This window comes from Panicum virgatum, chromosome 2N (genome assembly GCF_016808335.1).
Source record: "Panicum virgatum strain AP13 chromosome 2N, P.virgatum_v5, whole genome shotgun sequence".
Classification (NCBI taxonomy): domain Eukaryota; kingdom Viridiplantae; phylum Streptophyta; class Magnoliopsida; order Poales; family Poaceae; genus Panicum; species Panicum virgatum.
This window is the reverse complement of record NC_053146.1, coordinates 27606773-27624058: the sequence shown is the minus strand read 5'-3', so window position 1 is coordinate 27624058 and position 17286 is coordinate 27606773.

Sequence of the window (17286 nt, the reverse complement as noted above, 5' to 3'; positions counted from 1 at the left end):
ATCCCAACCTCATGTTTTGGTGCATTTCTTAGTTTTGGATGCATTTGGGACCATTTCATTATTGCATGAGACTCGGTGCAAAACGGGCTGAACTGATGCAATTAATGCAAAAGTTCGTGCCACGAAGTCGCATCATAATTTCTCGGAACGACTGCACCCGATCCACCCCATGGGACCCTAAACTCATGTTTTGTAGCGTTTCATAGTGATCGGGTGGATTTGGGAATGTTTCGTTGCGGCAGTATACTCGGTGCAGAACGGGCTGAAGTTGTGCAATTAATGCAAAAGTTCGTTCCATGTGGTCACAATGGGATTTTTCGCGACAAATGCACCCGATCCACCCGATTGGATCCTAAACTCATTTTTGGTGCGTTTCTTAGTACTTGAGTGCATTTGGAATCATTTCGTTATTGCATGTAACTCAGTGCAAAACGGGCTGAAGTGGTGCAACTATTGCAAAAGTTTGTGCCAGGAAGTCGGATCGGAATTTTTTTCAATGAACGCACCCGATCCACCCCATTGGACCCAAAACTTATGTTTTGTTGCGTTTTGTAGTGTTTGGGTGCATTTGGGACTGTTTCGTTGTAATATGATACTCGGTTCAAAACAGGACGAACTGTTGCAATTAATGCAAAAGTTCGTGCCACAAAGTCCCGTTATATTTTTTTGCAACAAATCTGCCCGATCCACACCATCTGACCCTAAACTCATGCTTTGGTGCGTTTCGTAGTGTCTGGGTGGATTTGGGATCATTTCGTAACTACACGAAACTCGATGCAAAATGGGCTGAACTGGTGCAATTAATGCAAAAGTTCGTGCCGCCAAGTCGCTTCAGAATTTCTCGCAATGAGCACACCCAATCCACACTGTAGGACCATAAACTCATGTTTTGGTGTGTTTCGTAGTCTTTGGGTGCATTTGGGATTGTTTTGTTATGGAAGTAAACTCTGTGCAAAATGGGCTGAACTGGTGCAATTAAAGCAAAAGTTCGTGCCACGAATCCGCTTCGTAATTTCTCGGAACGACTGCACCTGATCCACCCCATAGGACCCTAAACTCATAATTTGGAGCATTTCATAGTGCTCAGGTGGATTTGGGAATGTTTCGTTGAGGCAGCAAACTTGGTGCAAAATGGACTGATGTGGAACAATTAATGCGAAAGTTAGTGACATGAAGTCACATCGGAATTTTTTGCAACAAATGCACCCAATCCACCCCATTGGATCCTAACCTCATGTTTTGGTGCGTTTCTTAGTGTTTGGGTGCATTTGGGACCATTTCATTACTTTATGAAACTCGGTGCAAAATTGGCTAAACTGATGCAATTAATGCAAAAGTTCGTGCCACGACGTCGCATCATAATTTCTCGGAACGACTCGACCCGATCCACCCCATGGGACCCTAAACTCATGTTTTGTAGCATTTCATAGTGCTTGGGTGGATTTGGGAATGTTTCGTTGCGGCAGTATACTCGGTGCAGAACGGGCTGAAGTTGTGCAATTAATGCAAAAGTTCGTGCCATGTGGTCACAACGGGATTTTTCGCAACAAATGCACCCGATCCACCCGATTGGATCCTAAACTCATTTTTGGTGCGTTTCTTAGTACTTGAGTGCATTTGGAATCATTTCATTATTGCATGTAACTCAGTGCACAATGGGCTGAAGTGGTGCAACTATTACAAAAGATTGTGCCACGAAGTCGGATCAGAATTTTTTGCAACGAACGCACCCGATCCACCCCATTGGACCCAAAACTCATGTTTTGTTGCATTTTGTAGTGTTTGGGTGCATTTGGGACCATTTCATTGCTTTATGATACTCGGTTCAAAACAGGACGAACTATTGCAATTAATGCAAAAGTTCGTGCCACAAAGTCCCGTTATATTTTTTTGCAACAAATCCACCCGATCCACCACCATCTGACCCTAAACTCATGCTTTGGTGCGTTTCGTAGTGGCTGGGTGGATTTGGGATCATTTTGTTACTGCACGAAACTCGGTGCAAAATTGGCTGAACTGGTGCAATTAATGCAAAAGTCCGTGTCACCAAGTCGCTTCAGAATTTATCGCAAGGAGCTCACCCAATCCACACCATAGGACCATAAACTCATGTTTTGGTGTGTTTCGTAGTGTTTGTGTGCATTTGGGATAGTTTTGTTATGGAAGTGTTGGCGCTCCTTAAGTACCCATTTTATCCCTTGTTTATCTTTGATAATGGCATGAATTTAATATCAAAATCACTAACCGTCCTAACCCTGGACTAATTATGGGTCGTTTTCACATTTGCACAAATATTTTGGAGGAACTTCGTTTTTGTAGGTTTTTGGCCTATTTTGGAGCATGAAATGACGAGGCCCATGATCGAGCGCTAACACGGAGAAAGACGAAGGCCAAAGCCCAAAGGTAGGACCAAAGCCCTTGTTTATTCGAAGCCCATTCATGCACATCCATCCTCCAAGAGAGCCCAAAGGACCAAGCCCACAAAGATTAGATCAAGATACTTCGGGATTAAGCAAAGGAAATAAAGTTTTAAGGAAGGATTCCCTATCCTATCCTTTCCTCGAAGATATCTCCAAGATAACGACGTCCAAAGGGGTGCAATCGTGAAGGACATAAACTCTAGAAGATGCGAGGAGTCTACACGCGAAAGAGGAGACCGAGGCGGTCCCGAAAGAGGGTAGGCCGACCGGCCTAGCCCGTTTCCGAGGCGGTTCGGCCTCCCCTTCGACCGGTGGCTTCCTCGGCTTATAACTAGCTCGCACCTTATTCAACTCGGGGAATCAATCCACCCAGAACTCGACGAAAACCTAGGGCCAAGGCCGGAGGGAGACGACGGCCGCCGCAAGTCTCCGAAGGTACCTAGGAGATGGCTTAGGCCACCCCTAGCCGCCATGGCCTCCCTGCGAGGTTGTGCCATGGTGGAGTTCGGGAGTCGTCCCCAACATTCGTCGGGGTATGTACACACACGATGGTGATATCAATCTACTCTTTATTCTAGTTGTCTCGACTTTGGTCTACTTCAATGCATGCTTTCTTTCTCATATGTGATGCATCCATATGTTCATAGTAAGATTAGATCTATTCGTGGTGATTAGTCTATATCTTGCGGATACGTTGAGGTAGCGTGTTTTAGCTAGTTGGTTGATTACCCCGGTGTGGTGACAGCATGGCGGAGGAAAAAATTCTAGCGACGACATGATGTGGAATAGGATCGATGGCGAGTACCATGGGAGTCGTTGCGCAGCCACCAAGAGGAGGAGCTTCGAGTAAGAGCACTTGGTGGGCGTTTGGGGTAAAGCTTTGGGAAACCTTAGGCATTAACACGCACCTCGCACCGGCGACCTTGGGAAAGTAGGCCGCTTGCGAGCCGCCTTTCTGAGAGATGATTTCGTGTACCTTTAGTTGAGATGCAATCTATGTTTTGATCACCTTTTTGACTAGAACTGTACCTAGAGATGATAGGCCCTAGCTCCTTGGTTGTGTTATCTCATCTACGGTTGTGGGTGTGATGAATACTTATGCTTCATTCATATCTATCAAGTGTTCAGTTTATATGCAATCTTCGCTTCATGTTTAGGATAGGTTCGATAGATTAGATGGTAAACTCTAGTCGGTTCGCTTCCGATCCACGGATTGATAAACCTTGGGGGAGTACTCTAAGGGAAAAGCTACCACGATCCGTATGCTTGCGGTACGTAAATTGAGGCTCAAAGGAGTATCAACAAGCTTTTCGGGCGCCGTTGCCGGGGATCGGCAACTCGAACCCTAGGGAGATCTATCTATCTTTTTGGACTAACTCTAATTTCATTATTGCATATATCCTGTGTTTCTTGTTTGTGTCCATGAATGCAGGTAAAACCCTAGACACAAAGCGATTGAGAAGTTCTCAATGTCCGTACTTTGACAAGTCCAATCTCACTCAAGCAAGTTGATGGCTACGTGAAGACCGCTCTTTAGTGGTAGGTGCTAACTTTGTTAGTGCCCCAGCATCCGCTATCGAGCCCACACTCAAAACAAGTAAAGATGAAAAAGGTATGTCACCGTGTCAACTTTGGCTAATGTCTCTTGGAGATTTCTTTGTCCAAGCCATAGGTGATGAAGCATGCCCAAAAAGAAAATCGTACGATCGATCATCATCATCTCCAAAATACTGCTGTGATGAGATTTTCGTCCATGATCAGAGAAGTACCATGAGAGAAAATTGTATATTGTAAAGCTCCATCAAGCCTTCTTTCCAACGCATCAAGAATCGTGAATTTTGGAGATCGGTGTGAAGAGTTATGGTAAAATCTTACAACGCTGCGTGTTCTGAAATGTCTCGGGACAGAACGCAGTGCCGGAGTAAAACGACCATAACTTCTTCATCCAGAGTCCGTTTGGGATCAATGACCACTCGTTGAAAAGGTAATTTCATAAGGATTTCCATGGAGTAGAATTTTGGTACATGTTCTGTGCAGGATGATCAAGGAATTCAACGAAGAAGAGGCAGCAACAAACAATGGAGAAAGTGATGATGATGTCGCAAGATGTTTGGAGGACCTTGTGCACAAAAGTTGATGATTTGAAGTCGACCAAAGCTGGAGGCAAAAAGATTAGAGGAACCATGATGCCACCCATCTTCTCCATGGGTTGCTCAAAAAGCTTCTAGTCGAGTACAATAAAAGAAAGAGACCACTCTGATCATCGACACAAAGCACGGCAGCCTCCTTCGATCCCGACACCTTAGGCAAATCAAGAACCATGGAGACAGACCATTGGAGCCATGCTACTCACTGGTGAATCAATGGTAATGACCTTGAAGCTGATGATGCACAACAAGACGCTCCGAAGACCACAAGATCAAGATCATCGACATCTTCGTATCGATTCGTAAGAAGTCATTGTTATCATCAATATTCTGCTCGACCCCAGAAGAAAATTACAGTATATTTTTGGATATTCAAAAGCCCCATGAAGTTCCGGTTCCAAAGAATCAAGAATGAAGTCAATCGAAGTTTCCCACAAGAAGTTATGGCTAAAACATCGAAGGTCGTGCACTCTGAAATTTTCTGGACAGCACGCAGCGCTAAAGTAAAACGGTCATAATTCTCTCGTTTGGACTCCGTTTAAAGTGAATGACCACTTGTTGGAAAGGTAATTTCATAAAATTTTCAATAGAACTATATTTTGGTATATGTTATACTCTGGACGCAGGGGAAAATCCATGAAGGAGAGGCGAAGAGCAACGTGACGAGAACAAGGTGAAGGAGATAAGGATGCCAACAATGAAGAGGAGCTTGGGCTGTGGTTTCATCAAGCATACATGATCGAATTCAGAAGATGAGGACAAAATAAGGGCCCCAAGGATGTTGGCAAAGGAAGGCACGAGTGACAACATTCAACAAATGAAGATGTTGCAAGCAAACCACGATGGATTACAAGAGGCGACATCAAGTTGCATGGACACTTCGGATTCTTGCATGAAGGACCATGGCTTCGCATCAATTTGAAGGTAAGAAAGTCAAGCTCTATGACTTTAAATGAAGCGCTTTGCGGGAGGCAACCCGTTCATTTTATTTATCTATATATATATATATATATATTAATATGACCGTCTACATTGCACTCTTTAATCAGAATATCAAGTAACATTGTACCATTGCTCTAACAAAAACCACAACTTCATGTTGTTCATTCTAAATGTTATTGAGGGAGCACTTTGTTATTTGATCTTGGGAAACTTGTAGACCTTTTTGTGTGCCTATTAGTGTTTAGAATCTTTTTATTTGTGTCCTTTTAGAGGGAAATATGAAGTGTTGTCACCGCTCTTTGATTCTAAACTTGTGGCTAGTTAACTTAGGCTAACTTTTTGTTTTGTTTTAGACCACCTCATCATGTCATATCATTTTGTTCACCCACCTCGTGTTGCATTGCATACCATGTTGTTCGTCTCACCCTTGCATTGCATTGCATGTTGTATTTAAAAAAAACTATTTTTAAAAAAAGCATTGACTAGCCTCACTTTTGACATCCTAAAACCCTTAGGAAAACCACTCATAGAGCAATCCTAAAACCATAGGTTATGTTTTTCTTTCAAAAAAAATCTAACTTTTGTTTCCCTCTAGTTTTTTTAAAAAAAACCACCTTAGATAGAATTTCTATACCCAACACTCTCTCTTCAAAATTTTTGTTTTAAGCCAAAAATATAGGAAACCCATAAACCTACTTCTAGAACCTTGTTAGCTCGGTTGCTTGGTCCTTTTCAATAAATAACCTTTTCATTGACAAAAGCCTCACTTCTTATGAAGTGTCGCAAAGGCTTTTTGTCACTCTTAGCAATTGTTTTTGAATAAGCTAGTCACGGAACGACATCGAAAGGTCCTTTCAACCTCGCTAACACTTGTTTTTGCTAACTTTGCATTTGCACTTTGCATCCATTCCATTGTTCATGCCCTCATTTTGCTAGCTTGGTCTCAATCTTATTGATGTATGCTTTCCTATCCATGTAATGCTTATCATGATAGCATTTACCTTTTGCAATCTTGTGTAAACGTGGTGTTTAAACTTGTTTGCGGACCTCCATCTTTAAGCTCTTTTGACCAAGATAGCAATCCATTTTCCTCTCATTCGCATACACACACCTCCCACTTGCATTCACATACACCCATTAGGTTTAATTTTCACAAGACTAATTATGCCACAAGTTAAGTATCTTAGGGGATGTTTTTGGTTTGTTGGCGATTGTTTCTACTGCCAACTGTCACCTTGGGGGTAGATTGTGCACTTGAATTGTTTTGCAGGCATGACAAAGCGTTCCCATGAATTCGTGATCAAAGAAGAAATCAAATTCGTCAACACCTCCAAAGTTCGAGAGCAAGCCCCGCTGTTTTCATTAAATTTTGCACATGGACAGAGATGTACAAGGAATAAAAAGTTGATATTCAGAAGCTCCATTAAATTCCCGTTCCAACACATCCAAGATCAATGAATTTGAAGACCCGTACAAGGAGATATAACAAGAACATTGGACATTGCGCGTTCTGAAATTCGTCGGGACAGATTGCAGCGCTGGGATGAAATGGACATAAATCTCTTGTTTGGAATCAATTTTGGGCGAATGAGAACTCGTTGAAAAGGAAAATTCATGCACTTCGCAATGGAACAATGTTTCAGTACATGTTCTGTTCTGGAAATTGAAAGAAAAATTCGTGAAGATGAGGCAGCAATGGGACAACGAGGAATTGTAGGAGGCGACGACGATGTGAAGCAATGATTGGGACCATGACTTAGTATAAGAAGAAGTTGAAGGAAATTAAGGCAACAAAGGTGAAGACACATTGAAGATGATATTCATACACTTGAGGGAAGGACTTCAAGAATTGCAAGATGGTCCATCTTCTCCTTCCACGCCTAGCATCATGCTAAGCATGGGGGAGGATTTCGTGGACAAGGAAGAAAGATCTCATGGAGTAAGATAATCACGGTTGCCACAAGATGCTCATGATTCTTCTTCCATGCTTAGCACAATGCTTAAGTATGGGGGAGGCTGCGCTACACTTCATTACGAGCATCGAGAAGGACGGTAATTCTTCCTCAACTCTCTCTTTTTCTAAATGCTTGTACATATATGTCTTCAACCATAGATGCAACCTTTGTATATCTCTCCCTATAATAACATGGCGACTAGGAGTTCAACCTAGATTTGTTTTTGTTTTCAATGAATGATAACCACCATCACCTTGAGCTCACCACGATGATATGGAAAAGTAATGAAAGTTGCTGCTTTGTTTTACCTACGCTATGTTGTATATGACTTGACCATTTGCTCTCAATTAAATGGAATTCAAATGATTAAATACCGGCTCTTTTATTTGTGGAGGTTAAATGACTAAACTCTACACCCACATATTCTATGTTGCTTTTTGATTTAAGTCTACCGATGACCTTACACCTTGTGTTGTTTAATTTGAAAACTTAATTCATATGCTATCTACATTTGTGAATCTCTTGCAAAGTTCTACCTATCAAAGCCTATACATACATATTCTTTCATGATGAAACCTTTAGATTGGAAACTTATATTTTGATGAGTTGGATTAAGATTGATTTCTTCGGTATGAGACTAAGAAGCTGGTCATTCCGTTTTTTTTGTGTAACCTTCTTTTTGCTAGCCTATTTATCCATGCATTGTGAGTTTCTACTTCGGGAATTTTGCAAACCTCGCTGGATATCCACCCTAAACCAAAAAAATCTTTTTGTGATTACCTCCTTGACCACAACCCAATTTGAGTATGGATTATTATTTCGACGGAATCAAAAGAATCAAGGGCACCATATAAAGAAAAGTTTTGGGAGACAAGGCTCCCCGGAGATTCAAGAGGTTCTACGAAGAAGAAGGTGAATTTGAGATACTTACCCTAGCTAGTTGGTTCTCACACTATTTGTAACACCCGGTTTATAAAAGAACATAAACCGAGCAATCATATACGTGCCAGGATCAAGTCACACGTATATACAACAGAATGAATAATATATCACAGCACATATCACGTAAAAGATATAATAAAGCGAGTACGAATGTTATTTATTACATTAATGACGAAAATGTCTGATACAGCGAAAGCGAAGTACAAATACGATAAAAACTCTCTGAAGCTGAGCAGGGTGCCACTGGGACATCGACTGGGAGACGAACGCCTAGAAGTCCTCGTAGTCCTGGTAGCGCTGAGCGAACTCCCTCGCGTCGGCAGGAACTGAGCAGCAGTAGCGTATCCAAGAGGAAAAAGTAGAGAAGAGGCAAGAGTGAGTACACAACTTGTACTCAACAAGTATAACACAAACTATGAGGCTCTAAGGATGGCTGACTCAACTGCATTAGCTTTTAAGTCTTGACAAAATTTTATTAAAGCTATTTACTACAAGTTAATGAATTACCATTAACCTAGTTACATAGTAATTAATCAGAATTAATCATGTTACTACTGGGAACCAAACCACAACCATACCAAAACCCCGAGAGGCACCCCCTCGTCGGAAGGAGCTAACCCCACTAATCAAAAGGAGGATCTGGGCCGCTCATGACCGTGAGCACGGCTAGTATACCAGTTTTACACTCTGCAGAGGTTGCACATCTTTACCCACAAGTCGTGAGTTACGCTAGTTGTTCATCACACTTCCTTAGGTGAGATGGCTAGCGACTCACTACGAGGCCGTTACAAAGGACACGTTGGTAAGGTGTAACCGCTAAGGAATCAGGCTCCGCAACGATGGTAACCACCTCGAGGGGTACGCACACCAAGCCTCGTAGCCTGGCCACCATTGAAGCTCAGCACCCCTATGCCCCGTCGGTAAGTTACTTCCGAACCAAAATGACCAAATTACTAAGCCAAGACCGTCCCATTCCAGTCTTGTGGTAGCGCTGTTGTCCCAGGTTGTCACTCTATGAACCGGTCCTTATGGAGAGTGGCCAACCAGGCAGTAAGCACCGTGCTGGCCCCCTAAACCATGTTTCTAACAAAACAAATTTTAACGAGAAGTGAGCCACTCAAGCCACACAGAGGGCCACTCTCAGAATTAAGTTGCATATACCATTAATCAAATTAATTAAAAAGGACCAAGTGTGTTATAGCACGGCACCTAGCACAACTAACCAAAATGCAACCCAAAGGATATATATATAAAGGATATAAAGTGGCTAGGAAAGTCCTTATAGGCATACAGTATTAAAATGGAGTATGAAAATGTATTTAAAAGTGATAGGTTGTTCATGTTATACTTGCCTTCCTCAAACTGTTCCTGCTGCTCAAACTACTCAAAGGAAGGTGGCTGCTCTGGGTACTGGTACTCCTCCGAAGGATCAACGTCTACTCACAATCGCAACGCCAAAACAAGTCCAGCACATACACATGCAAACAAGAGAAAACACTAAGAAACAGTACAACAATACATAAAAATAGCAACAAAACTGAGCTAGAACTATTCTACGCGTTACAACGATCGCGTGAGCATGAGAACCAAAAAAAACGGAGCTATAAATAAAAAGATATAAGCGTTATAAGATACAAGGGTTTATCTGAAATACTGCGCAAATCACAGGGATTAAACTGTAATGGGCGTACTGTAGCGTGAATAGTAACCCAAAAACTTGCATCAGAACATGTTCTAGGGTGTCTTACGTACAAGGTTTAGGGTCAAAACAGTGATTAACAAAGTAGTCGGGAGCTAGAAGGCAAAATTAGCATGACACAAAAAAGTTGTGCCGCAATATCAATTAAGGACAGGGTCTGAATTGCAAAAGTGCATCTATACAGCAGCCTTCACGTGGAGATATGTTGTGTACTGTACTGTGAACTCAGTCTATAGGATCCATGGACCAGAGAAGAAAGAACTGTGGTCTACGGTGAACCGGGTCCACACGAAGGGGTATGCATCACATCTAATATGGACCGTAGATCTTAGATCCAAGGGCTCACAGGCCTTCTTCTACCTCTGGATGGCAACGAACAGGACCAGAACATGATGAACGCAGGCTCCATGAACGTGTGTCTAGAGCTCTCTACTACAACCCTAGATCGCTCTACGCTCCACGGAAAACGCCCGGAAGCGGCAAAACGGAAAGCTCTCGGCATGGGGATCTCACCTAGGGCACTGGGGGAAGCTGCGACGGCGCGGGCTGATCGCGGGACATGGAGAGCTCGAACTGGGACTTCCTGGGATGGCAACAACGAGCGACGTCGAGCGGCGGCGGTTCCTTCTGGCGGCAAGGTCGACGCAGAGCTCGCGGAGGTGGTCCCTGCAGAGGCTCCCCGAGCTTCTGGACTCCACGGATCAACTCGTTGAAGTCCGGTGGCCTGGGCTGTGTCAGGAGGAGCTAGTGGTGGCAGTCAGGAGGGACGACACCCGCGCATCAACGCCGAGGAAGGGGCGCCACGCTGAGGGAAGCTGCAGCGGGGAGCCGTCACGTCGCCGTCGGGGAGCGCTGGCCGGGGTCACGAGTTGGGGTGCCGAGCGCCTCACAGGGGCATCGCGTGCTGGAGGTTGAGGGAGGAGTCAACGGTGCTTGGAGCAGGAGAGCGACGGCTTGCTGCTGCGCGTGTCGATCATAGGGAAGGAGGGGCTGTTGCTGCTACTTGGAGCAGGATAAGGGCAGCGGCGTGCTGGGGTTCTGGGCGGCGGCCGTGGTGGTGTGGCAAGATGGGTGCAGTGGGGGAAGGCCAGGGTCTAAAAAGAAGGGCGCCGGGGATCTCTGCGGGCGAGACCGGGGGTGATCCCGGTGTGATTCGCGGCCGGGGCTGTTGCTGCGCGGGTGTTGCACGGCCGGGAAAGACAGGCCTGGCATGTGGGTTCGGCCTGTCAGCGGGGTGCGGCCAACGGCGAACGCGCGTGCGGGAAGCGGGGCGCTGGTGTGTGGGCCCGAGCTAGCAGCGGGGCCGAGCGAGCGCAGGACACGGAATGCGGAGGTAGGGGCGCGGGGAAGACGAGGCCTGATTGGTTCTCGTTTGGGCAGAGCCTGGCCGGTACCTGCGAGCCAGGCTCCCACTGCCCAGGCTCAACGCATGCAACGCCACCCTGATTGGATCACTGCATTGAACTAGCCTAGCTGCTGACGGATGCTGATTGGTTACCTATATTTGCACGCGCACAAGCTTTTTCACCTCACACCTTGCGAACATCTTGCATTACTGAAACCAGGCTCCGGAGAAACGCCGATTTTATCCGCATCCCGTGAGCCAGGCTGACAGGCGCGTTTTGCATCTACCGAGCTAGGCCCAAGTATCGGCGCAGGCAACCAATCAAGTGGATTTTGCATCGGGCGAGCCTGGACTCGACAAAAACAGCTAACCAATCACGCCCGAAGCTGCCATGCAGGTCCGGGCTGAGCATGGAGAGGAAAGCTGGGCCGCGTGCGCTGGGCCGCGGGGCTGCGTGAGGAGGGAGGCTGGCTGCTGGGCCATGCGGGCGTCGATGACAGAGGCCGAAGGGCGCGCTCGCATGCAGGAGGGGAGGCGCGGTGTGGATGCCAGGTGGGGACGTCTTGGCAGTTGAGGTGCGCGCGGGTGGTTCGCTGCGCTGCAGTTGGGCTGGCGCCGTTCTGCTGGGCTGCCCGCGCGAAAGGAGAGGTGGGTGCTGGGTTGCGCGCGAGCGTTTTGGGCCTGGGGAGAGAAGGAAAGGGAGCGGGCTGGGCCGAAGCAGGGTTTGGGCTGGTTTCGGGTTTCCTATTTTCTGGTTTTTTCCTATTTCCTTTCTTTTCAAACTTCACTCAAACTAATTGAATTCAAACTCCAATTTGAATTCAAACCCTATGCACTCAACCAAATAAAACAATGCACCAGCATGAATGCAACAATAGGTTGAACCTAAGATAAATTTTAATTACTTTATGAAGCAAAAATTGGATCAAATGTAAGACTAAGCATCTAAACCTTAGAAAATTAAATAAAGCCAATTAAATTTATTATTAAATACTGAAATTTGAATTAGGGTGTTACACTATTCATACTTGAGGACGAGCATTTGTTCAAGCATGGGGGGATGGCTAGGTAAGTATTCTATGTTATCAAAAGTTCTAAGGAGCAAAAAGAAAGAAAAAGAGAAAAAGAGAAAAATAGAAAAACGAAAAAAAGAGGAGAAAAGAAAATGAAAGAAAAAAGATAAGAATAAAATGCTCCTTAGTTCTTTTTGGCTTCATTAATTTTCCAAGTTACTTTGAAGAACTATTCCATACTCAAATCTTCCAACCATGTGCAATCCGATTACGAGAACTTCATTTGTGTCTCGGGATCATCCATTTGCCACTTGCACATGTCCACCTATCTAAATGTGTGTGTTTCATCTTTCTCCCTCTCCAACATTATTTTCCAATGGCCTTTTTGACAAGTCTCAGTAAATCCAATAGATCTCTCTCTTAGTTTGACAATATTTCAGATATAATGTTTTGCTAGGATTGTTTTTACCTACCAAGCTCCACATAAGCCTTCCACTTTTATATATGAGTAGAATAGGTTGAAGACAATATAATGTAGGCTTGAGAGACTTGATGAGATGAGTATTTACATGACCTTTTGCAAGAGAACCTCACTTATGTTTGATATACATTCTTTTGAAAACTCTTCACGATGAAACAAGGTAAAGGTTTGAAGTTCGCTTAAGTTTGAGAGCATTGCATTTATTTATTATTGTGGCTTGTTCTTTAATTGCTAGTCTATCTTCCATAATGAAAAAGTAGCCGGTCACAACATGAACTTAACTGCTAAATACTTGAGAGAGCAATATGTCTTGTTATGTACGACTAAGTGCAGAGAGGACATTGAGGGGCAACGCTGATTTCTTTATAAGCTAAGCTCCTGGACTCAATCGAGGACGAGCAAGGTTTAAGCATGGGGGGAATGTTGGCGCTCCTTAAGTACCCATTTTATCCCTTGTTTATCCTTGGTAATGGCATGCATTTAAAATCAAAATCACTAACCGTCCTTACCCTGGCCTAATTATTGGTCATTTTCACATTTGCACATATATTTTGGAGGAACTTAGTTTTTGCAGGTTTTTGGCCTATTTTGGAGCATGAAATGACAAGGCCCGTGATCGAGCGCTAACACTGGAGAAAGACGAAGGCCAAAGCCCAAAGGAAGGACCAAAGCCCATGTTGATTCGAAGCCCATTCATGCACATCCATCCTCCAAGAGAGCCAAAGGACCAAGCCCACAAAGATGAGATCAAGATACTTCGGGATTAAGCAAAGCAAATAAAGATTTAAGGAAGGATTCCCTATCCTAGGGTCAAGGCCGGAGGGAGACGATGGCCGCCGCAAGTCTTCGAAGGTACCTAGGAGATGGCTTAGGCCACCCCTAGCCGCCATGGCCTCCCTACGAGGTTGTGCCATGGTGGAGTTCGGGAGTCATCCCCAACATTCGTCGGGGTATGTACACACACGATGGTGATATCAATCTACTCTTTATTCTAGTTGTCTCGACTTTGGTCTACTTCAATTCAAGCTTTCTTTCTCATATGTGATGCATCCATATGTTCATAGTAAGATTAGATCAATTCGTGGTGATTAGTCTATATCTTGCGGATACGTTGAGGTAGCATGTTTTAGCTAGTTAGTTGATTACCCCGGTGTGGTGGCAGCATGGCAGAGGAAAAAATTCTAGCGACGACATGATGTGGAATAGGATCGATGGCGAGTACCATGGGAGTCGTTGCGCGGCCACCAAGAGGAGGAGCTTCGAGTAAGAGCACTTGGTGGGCGTTTGGGGTAAAGCTTTGGGAAACCTTAGGCATTAACACGCACCTCGCACCGGCGAACTTGGGAAAGTAGGCCGCTTGCGAGCCACCTTTCTGAGAGATGATTTCGTGTACCTTTAGTTGAGATGCAATCTATGTTTTTATCACCTTTTTGACTAGAACTGTACCTAGAGACGATAGGCCCTAGTTCCTTGGTTGTGTTATCTCATCTACGGTTGTGGGTGTGATGAACACTTATGCTTCATTCATATCTATCAAGTGTTCAGTTTATATGCAATCTTCGCTTCATGTTTAGGATAGGTTCGATAGATTAGATGGTAAACTCTAGTCGGTTCGCTTCCGATCCACGGATTGATAAACCTTGGGGGAGTACTCTAACGGAAAAGCTACCATGATCCATGCGCTTGCGGTACGTAAATTAGGGCTCTAAGGAGTGTCAACAGGAAGTAAACTCAATGCAAAACGGGCTGAACTGGTGCAATTAATGCAAAAGTTCGTGCCACGAAGTCGCTTCATAATTTCTCGGAACGACTTCACCCGATCCAACCCATAGGACCCTAAACTCATGTTTTTTAGTATTTCATAGTGCTCGGGTGCATTTTGGAATGTTTCGTTGAGGCAGCAAACATGGTGCAAAACGGACTGAAGTTGTGCAATTAATGCGAAGTTCGTGACATGAAGTCACATCTAATTTTTTTGCAACAAATGCACCCAATCCACCGCCATTGGATCCTAACCTCATGTTTTGGTGCATTTCTTAGTGTTTGGGTGCATTTGGGACCATTTCATTACTGCATGAAACTCGGTGCAAAACGGGCTGAACTGGTGCAATTAATGCGAAAGTTCGTGCCACGATGTCGTTTCGTAATTTCTCGGAATGACTGCACCCGATCCACCCCATGGGACCCTAAACTCATGTTTTGGAGCGTTTCACAGTGCTCGGGTGGATTTGGAAATGTTTCGTTGTGGCAGTATACTTGGTGCAAAATGGGCTGAACTGGGGCAATTAATGCAAAATTTCCTGCCATGAGGTCACAACGGAATTTTTCGCAACAAATGCACCCGATACACCCGATTGGATCCTATACTCATTTTTAGTGCATTTCTTAGTGGTTGAGTGCATTTGGGATCGTTTCGTTTCTGCATGTAACTCAGTGCAAAACAGGCTGAAGTGGTGCAAGTATTGCAAAAGTTCGTGCCACGAAGTCGGATCGGAATTTTTTGCAACGAACACAACTGATCCACCCCATTGGACCCAAAACTCATGTTTTGTTGCGTTTTGTTGTGTTTGGGTGCATTTGGGACCGTTCCGTTGCATAAGATACTCGGTTCAAAACAGGATGAACTGTTGCAATTAATGTAAAAGTTCGTGCCACAAAGTCCTGTTAGAAGTTTTTGCAACAAATCCACCCGTTCCACACCATCTGACCCTAAACTCATGCTTTGGTGCATTTTCATAGTGCCTGGGGGATTTGGGTTTGGGATCGTTTCGTTACTGTACGAAACTCGGTGCAAAATGGGCTGAACTGGTGCAATTAATGCAAAAGTTCGTGCCACCAAGTCGCTTCAGAATTTCTCGCAACGAGCACACCCAATCCACACCATTGGACCATAAACTCATGTTTTGGTGTGTTTCGTAGTGTTTGGGTGCATTTGGGATTGTTTTGTTACGGCAGTAAACTCAGTGCAGAACGGGCTGAACTGGTGCAATTAATGCAAAAGCTCGTGCCACGAAGTCGCTGCGTAATTTCTCGGAACAAATGCACCCGATGCACCCCATAGGACCCTAAACTCATCTTTTGGAGTGTTTCATAGTGCTCGGGTGGATTTGGGAATGTTTCATTTTGGCAGTATACTCGGTGCAAAACGGGCTGAAGTGGTGCAATTAATGCAAAAGTTCCTGCCATGAGGTCACAACGGAATTTTTCGCAACAAATGCACCCGATACACCCGATTGGATCCTAAACTCATTTTTAGTGCGTTTCTTAGTGGTTGAGTGCATTTGGGATCATTTCGTTACTGCGTGTAACTCAGTGCAAAACGGACTGAAGTGGTGCATGTATTGCAAAAGTTCGTGCCACGAAGTCGGATCGGAATTTTTTGCAACGATCGCACCTGATCCACCCCATTGGACCCAAAACTCATGTTTTGTTGCGTTTTCTAGTGTTTGGGTGCATTTGGGACCGTTCCGTAACTTTATGATACTCGGTTCAAAACAGGATGAACTGTTGCAATTAATGCAAAAGTTTGTGCCACAAAGTCCCGTTAGAAATTTTGCAACAAATCCACCCGATCCACTCCATCTAGCCCTAAACTCATGCTTTGGTGCATTTTCGTAGTGTCTTGGCGGATTTGGGATCATTTTGTTATTCTACGAAACTCGGTGCAAAATGGGCTGAACTGGTGCAATTAATGCAAAAGTTCGTGCCACCAAGTCGCTTCAGAATTTCTCGCAACGAGTACACCCAATCCACACCATTGGACCATAAACTCTAGTTTTGGTGTGTTTCGTAGTGTTTGGGTGCATTTGGGATTTTTTTGTTAAGGAAGTAAACTCAGTGCAAAACGGGCTGAACTACTGCAATTCATGCAAAAGCTCTTGCCATGAAGTAGCGCGTAATTTCTCGGAACGGCTACACCCGATCCACCCCGTAGGACCCTAAACTCATGTTTTTGAGCATTTCATAGCGCTCGGGTGGATTTGGGAATGTTTCGTTCAGGCAGTAAACTCAGGCAAAACGGACTGTAGTGGTTCAATTAATGCGAAAGTTCGTGACATGAAGTCACATCGGAATTTTTTGCAACAAATGCACCCAATCCACCCCATTGGATCATAACCTCATCTTTTGGTGCGTTTCTTAGTGTTTGGGTGCATTTGGGACCGTTTCATTACTGCATGAAACTCGTTGCAAAATGGACTGAACTGGTGCCATTAATGCGAAAGTTCGTGCCACGAAGTCGCTTCGTAATTTCTCGGAACGACTGCACCCGATCCACCCCATGGGACCCTAAACTCATGTTTTGGAGCGTTTCGTAGTGCTCGGGTGGATTTGGGAATGTTTC